Consider the following 7,477-nt stretch of genomic DNA (forward strand, 5'->3'; position numbering starts at 1 on the left):
CCAAATCAAATTTGCACAAATGAAGGAGATGGAGAACTGGACACAAAATTTGGAGATACTTACCACTTTGTTTCGATAGAATTGAGGAGTTCAACGAGACAAATGCGTGGCCGCAAATGATACGACGATCGGAGTTCTGGATTGAAAGTTATGATCAAATGAAATTTGGAAGTGAATAAGAGTTTGGTTTTGTTTCCCCCTTCACTTCTCTTCTCCGTGGAATGAAAGAATAAGGGAGAGACAAGCTAAATGTTGGCTTATATTTGGGGGTTGTGTTTGTAGGCTTGGGCCCACTTCGGTCCAGTTTACTCGATTTAGTCCATCGGCCTAACTTTGGGCTAAAATTTTTATAATTAGTGTTTTAATTCGTATTTTAAATATTTTTACTTCTCCAAATTATAAAATTTAATTTTCTAATATTCTTGACTCATAATTAATTTATTAGTTAATTATTTATTAATTTACCTAGTTTTACACGTAACACCCCCAAGCAACTATACTTAACATTACTCACAACCTAAATATTAACCATATCGGAGCCCAAGATAAATATTTGGGATTCTCCTCCGTTGTTCAGAAATTGAAAAAGTCATGTTCGGAGACATTAAAGATAAATTCAAAAGAAGATACGAGGATAGAAAAGAAGTTTGTTATCATCTGGAGGGAGGCATACTCTATTGAGGGCAGTTGGTGAAGCAATTCCCATCTACTCGTTGTCTTATTTTAGACTCCCAGATACTTTACTCGATGAGATTCACAGAATGCTGTCTCAATTTTGGTGGAGCCAACGAGGCTCGGAAAGGAGAATCGTATGGATTAAATGGGATACTATGACAAGACTAAAAAAGAAAGGTGGGCTCGGAATAAAAGATTTATGGGCGCAGAACTTAGCTCTACTCAAAAATCAGTGCTGGCGAATTGCTAAATATCTTAATTGAACTATTTCTAGATTACTAAAGGGCAAATACTTCATATATAGTGATATACTGAGAGCTGAGTTAGGTAATGTACCTTCTTGGGGATGGCGCAACATCTTGGAGGGCCGAAAAGTGATTGAAAAGGGCTTGTCATAGAGAATAGGCTCTGAAACGTCAGTCAGAATTACCCAAGATCCTTGGCTGCTTCCTCTAGTGCCGTTCACTGTTCTCTTATCAGGCTTCCAGGAGCAACTGACCCACACGCTATTCTATGTCAGCGATTAATGACTCTTGAACAAAGATGGAACCAAGCACTAATAGAGTCCACCTTCACTGCGGCCATTAGCTCGAGAATTCTATCAAAAAGGGAAGATGAAATTAGTTGGATTTGGTCCAAATCAAGAACATACGAGGTAAATTCAGGTTATAAAATTTCCTATTCTTTCTACCATCCACCACTTTTTCAATGCCCCCAATCTTTTCAAAATCACAAAATTTGAAAAAGTCTATGAAAAATGAAGTTGTCTCACAAGATAAAGATTTTTCTGTGGAAATGCTCACATGAAAAACTCTCGGTGATGAGTTTATTGCATAGCAGATTCTCAGGCACTCCTGGTGTAACACCCTAACTTTTAGCATCTCATGATCGTACCAAAAGTAAGGCGTTACTAACCTAATTCCTTTTATTATCTATTTAATATTGAGCCTTTACGCGTAAATCTATCGATGGTTTTACTAAAACTTATAACTTTTCCAACAAAAACAAACAACACATATTCACATACTTAATATTAATAATACATTGTAGTATTACATACAAAAGCAATTACAGAACCTACCCCTCTGAATAAAACTCTAACTAACAAGGTGAGAAAAAAATAAATTCTAACAACTCAACTCGTAAACATATACCTCTGTGCTCCTGCAGCTTCGCAATAAGCCTTCGCACCTGTAGCTGAAAGGGGTGGAGATAAGGGGGTAAGAACTGGGGAGTTCTTAGTAGGGTCGGGATTAGGAGTTAAGTTTATTTTATATATACTTGGTCAGCAATAACAATCAATAAGGTACCATCTAATTCAACAATTAAAGAATACAGAATTCAAACAATTATTTAGCACACCTACAATCATAGAAAATACACTCACAACAAAATGCACAAACAAGTATAATGCATGTCTATCCCTAGTGCAGGTAATGAGCTCATCTGTCAGTTTCGACCCGCTCCCGACATAACTCAGCAACCTTTATCTGAGTTTGGTTTCCAGTGTCATAACCTCTGTAAGCAACTTCTGTCTTATAGGTGTGACTCTCTTGAGCCGATATATGCAAACATAACCTCTGTAAGAAACCTCTGTCTTACAGGTGAGGCTCTCTCTAGCCAATGTATGTAGCGATAACCTCTGTAAGCAACCTCTGTCTTATAGGTGCGACTGGATTGGCCGATGTATCTCTGAAAGCAAATCTCGATGGACTCACCACCATATCTCTGCTTGTTTTCAGCAGGTAAACAATCATCTTTGCTTCTCTCCTTTTCTTTTCGTTCTTCCTTTCTTTTCTTTTCTATTCTCTGCTCTCCTGTGGCAGAGGTTCTTTAGATTCATTTAATCTTTACTCTATGCTCTTCTATAGCAGAGGTTTCTTTAATATTCTTCTTTCCTCTTCTTTTCTTTAATCTTTTAGTTCTTTATCATAACTCAACTTCACATTCTTCCCTCGCCTTTCCCTAAGTGTCTTATGAAAAAGAATTATATAATACTTTAATTAATTCTGTATTCTCTAAAGCTTTTAAGATCACTCTGTTTGCTCTTCTTTAACTTATAATAATATTAATAATATCTCTACTAATTAATATTCGTAATAAAATATTAACAATAATATAAATAGAATAATTTAAATGGTGAATAAATAATATTTATATCTTTTCTTAAAAACTTAGCTTATAAAATCTTATTTTTAAACTTCTATTAATTACTTTCTAAATCACGAACTTTTTAATATTCTATTTTTAACCTTAATATTTTATAAAATTATATTTAAACCCTCACTTATTTTCATATTTATAAACATAACCTGAATTTTTATAAAATACCCATTTTACTCCTGAACTTTATTTAGTACCCAAAATACTCGAAAAACTTATATAATTATAATATTAAACCTAATATTTTCATAAAACCACAAGTATATTTCCTCAAAAATAATTCTTCTTCGCTGATTCTTCTCTTCACCAAGAACCGAAATCCTCCTTATTTTCTTTTTAAAATATACATTTAAATCTTAATCCGTTTTTGAGTTTTACGATTACCGATTTTTCACAGTTTTTAATTTAATTCTTCGGCCATTAAACCTCACCCATTTTATTCAAAAACTAACACAATGACAATCCCAAATCAGCCTCATTATCACAGTTTGCGCAGCACAAATATGACCAAATCACAAGCTTAATCACATATAATAATATATCAACAAAATTCAATATAAAGTCAATCAAACTCCATCAATAATCAATCACAACAACCATTCACTTATCCAACACAAATTTAATTGGTGAGAATTTACCGAAATCCTACCTCCGTACGAAATTAAAACAACAGAAGCTCCGGAGAAGTTTTTTGACCGAGTTACTAAAGAAGAAAACGTCAGGAATTACTTATACCTCCTAGAACTTCAATTGGCCAAACTCAAAGAAAAGAGGAGCTATATCACCGTCAATTTCTATTGGACAAAAGTAACGCCAACGTGTAGAGGAGGAGGATATAAACACTTTTATCGGATTAGATTTTTTATTGGAGTTACGAATATCAAAAAATCGAATTCGGAAGATCAAGAAAGCTACTCTTCTCTCTCTTTCTTTTTCGGTCACTTCTCTCCTTTTTTTTTTCTTCTTTCTCACCGTGCATGCAATGAATTCAAATGAAGCTAGATGATGATGATTAGTATAATAGCAAATGAGTAGGTATCTTGCTTCAATGGGTTCCACCGTTATATATGTACATATGTATACATATTAGTCACACTCCTTATTTCTCCTTTTCCTTCCTTAATAGTTCGATGGTATTGAATGAATAATAATAATTCAAGGTGAGGAATAATTATTTGTGGGGTTAAAGTTTATTAGTTGTCATATATATATATATATATATATATTGTAAACAAGCCATGAAAGAAAGCATATGTCCTTATCATATATATACATATGCATATAATTCATTTTTCATTTCTTTCTTTCCTTAAATGGCTTTGGCCACTTTTTTTTTTTTTCTTTTTATTTTGAACTCTAATAATAATAATAATAATAATAATAATAATAATTCTTTTATCTTTTTTTTTGAAATATTTCATTATAATAAAAATAATTTTAAAAAATTCTAATAAATTTTAAACTTAAAGTATCATAAATTTTAATTTAATTAATTTTAGGAAAATAATTTTCTTTAAATAAAATAATAAATCATGAATAACTTATTATTTAATTTTTTCAAAAACTAGGAGTGTTATATCTGGCACTTACTCTCGCTGCTTAATCCCAAAAGAAACCATCTGTTATTGTCTCTTCCAATGCCCCCTCTCTGCAGTAATTTGGAGATCAGCGTTGATTAATGAAAGTGTGTGGAGCGATCGCCCAGAGTCCTTCTCCCATTGGTGGCAGAAAGCTTGCATGCACGAAACTGAGAATCCTAATAGACGCCAACTAAACACACTTCTGATAGTGCTATGTTGGAATTGCTGAAAGGCAAAGAACCAGTACATTTTTGACAAGGAAATAATTTATGCAGATCAATTGGTTCAAGACTTCCACAAGCTAACAAATGAGATTCTGGAAGGAAGTCTTGTTTGATTTTTTGGTTTACCTTGTCTGAGTGCTTCACTATATTACTTTACTCTTTTGATACTTTTTCTCTTTATTTTCTTTTGTTTTGTCACCTGTGTTAGTGTCATTTGAAAGACCCCCACTTTTTTAATTGAAAGATCCCACTTTTTTATTATTTCCAATTTTAGATTCTCTGTTATTTTTTTAACTCTAATAAATAACATATATCTTTGAAAAAAAATATAACTCAATGAAATTAGAAACTATTCAGTTATGTTGTTAGTGTAAATCTCTATTTTATACTGTTGATCGAAAAAAGATTTTCGATAAGAGCGAATCGAAAGGAGCCAGGTATGGTCTCTCGAAGAGATATACTCATGAGCATGAAAGTTGGGAGTAATTGGTGTTGATTTGGATTTCGATTGTTTGTTAATCGAACAGTTCTAATCGAACAGAGGATTCGATTCGAGAGATGGAGTAAGGCTTTCGATAAGTTGGCCGAATGGTCATAGAAGTGGGAGAGTTAGTGGCTTTTATTACACGAGGAAATCATGGGGAATATCAATAATCATGCGGCGGAAACGGTTACCAAGAGAGATTGTATGTATTTTAAATTTGTAATTCTGTATTTAATTGTAATTAATTGTAAATTAATTGTCAGTTATGCAAGATTAGCCTATAAATACTGAGAAGTGTTGAAAAAAGGTTGGAACTTTTACTCAGAAAAAACACTCAAGCACACTCACATCCCAGTGAATTCCTGAGTCTGCAATCGAGTTAATTTTTCTGTAGGTTCCTTCCATCTTCTTTATTCTTCCAAACTTACTTTTCTGTAAATTTTATATTTCAAGTAATTTTATTATTCCAAGTGTTTCTTTTTATCGTCCAATTTATCTTTTTGTACTTTACATTTCTATGTCGAAGTCCTTTGATTCAATTAGAGGCATTTTAGTGTTTTCTTTTAATTTCAACATAATCTTTTCTGATTTCAGTACATTATCCTTTTGAAAACCTTATTTATTTGTTTCTTTTATTACTTTACGAGTTTTTACTTCATCTTTATCCTATTACCCGTCTAATCGAGGACGCTTTTGATGCACTTTTAGAAAATTGGTACTCACACAGAGGAGTAGATTTCGCTCCCAGACCATTAGATATTAAACCACCATCGATTTGCTAAAAATCGACAAAACATATACATATGATACCTTTTATTCTCAACTCTAACACAATAATTTGCCATTTAATCAGTTGAGACAAAAGGAAAATCATATTCCATTTTGTTGAAGGGGCAGTTACATAATATATAATATTAAAAATCATGGTTTTTACTAAGACAATGGGCAGAGAAATAAAGATTAATAAACTGTGTATTATGAATTTTTATTATGTATTATCATTCTTCAGAATCATAGATATATATACAAAGAGAATTCTGTACACCTCACCATAATCCTAACAAACTTGTAAATATCACAAAAGATTCTTATTCTAACGTAATGATTTTGTATGATGAGTCACTACTTCTAGAAGAAAGAGAGGTGAGGAGATATAAAGATGATTTAATCTGGTTGGGCCTGATTTTGCTTTTGTTGGGCCAATGAGGATGACTGGTCCAATATGCTCCCGCAAGCTGGAAGATGGTATATGTCAAGAATCCCCAGCTTGGACAAATTAATGTGAAAAAGTTGAGTAGAAAGAGGCTTTGTGAAGATGTCTGCAAGTTGACCGGAAGAAGGAATAGGAAGTAACTTCATTACCCCAGCTTAAGCCTTTTGACGAACCAAATGACAGTCTACTTCCAAGTGTTTAGTGCGCTCATGAAAAACTGGATTCGCCGTAATATGTAAAGCACTTTGATTGTCACAAAATAAAAGAGGAGAACGAGCACAAGGAACATTAAGGAACTTCAGCAAATTGAGAATCCATAAGAGCTCGCAGGTGGTACTAGCAAGAGCACGATATTCATCCTCGGTAGAAGAACGGGCTACAGTGGTTTGTTTTTTAGTCTTCCATGATACTAAAGAATCTCCCAAGAAAAAATAATAGCCAGTTAAAGATCTACGTGTATCCGGAAAACCGGCCCAATCTGAATCACTAAAACCACAAATTTGGAGATTAGAACTCCAAGGAAAGAAAAGCCCCCTGCCAGGACTAGTCTTAAGATACCGAAGGACACGGACATCTGCTTTGTAATGAGTTTGAGTTGGTGTAGCTAAAAATTGACTAAGCTGCTGAGTTGCATAAGTAATATCCGGGCGAGTAGTGGTTAAATAAATCAAGCGACCAACTAAGCGACAATAAACAAAAGGATCTAGAAGAAGAGGACTGTCATCTTGAAAAAGTTTAGTTGCACTATCCATGGGAACACTAATGGGCTTAGCTCCCAAAAGACCAGAATCTGTCAAAAGATCTAAGCAGTATTTATGCTGTGAAAGTGCAATCCCTTTACTAGAGTGAGCCACCTCAATACCCAAAAAATATTTTAAAGTCCCGAGATCCTTAATCCTAAAATGAGTCTAAGGTCTGCTTAATGGTTGTAATCTCAGCAATGGAATTTCCAGTAACCACAATATCATCAACATATATTAACAAGATACATACTTCTTTGCCCACAATCTTAATGAATAGACTATAATAAAAAATAGTCTGTTGATATCCACAAGAAAGAAGAAGAATGGAGAGTTTTTCATACCACATTCCACTAGACTGGCGCAACCCATACAAGGATTTGTGGAGACGGCAACAT

The sequence above is a fragment of the Arachis hypogaea genome, chromosome 17 (assembly GCF_003086295.3).
Source record: "Arachis hypogaea cultivar Tifrunner chromosome 17, arahy.Tifrunner.gnm2.J5K5, whole genome shotgun sequence".
In the NCBI taxonomy this organism is placed as follows: Eukaryota; Viridiplantae; Streptophyta; class Magnoliopsida; order Fabales; family Fabaceae; genus Arachis; species Arachis hypogaea.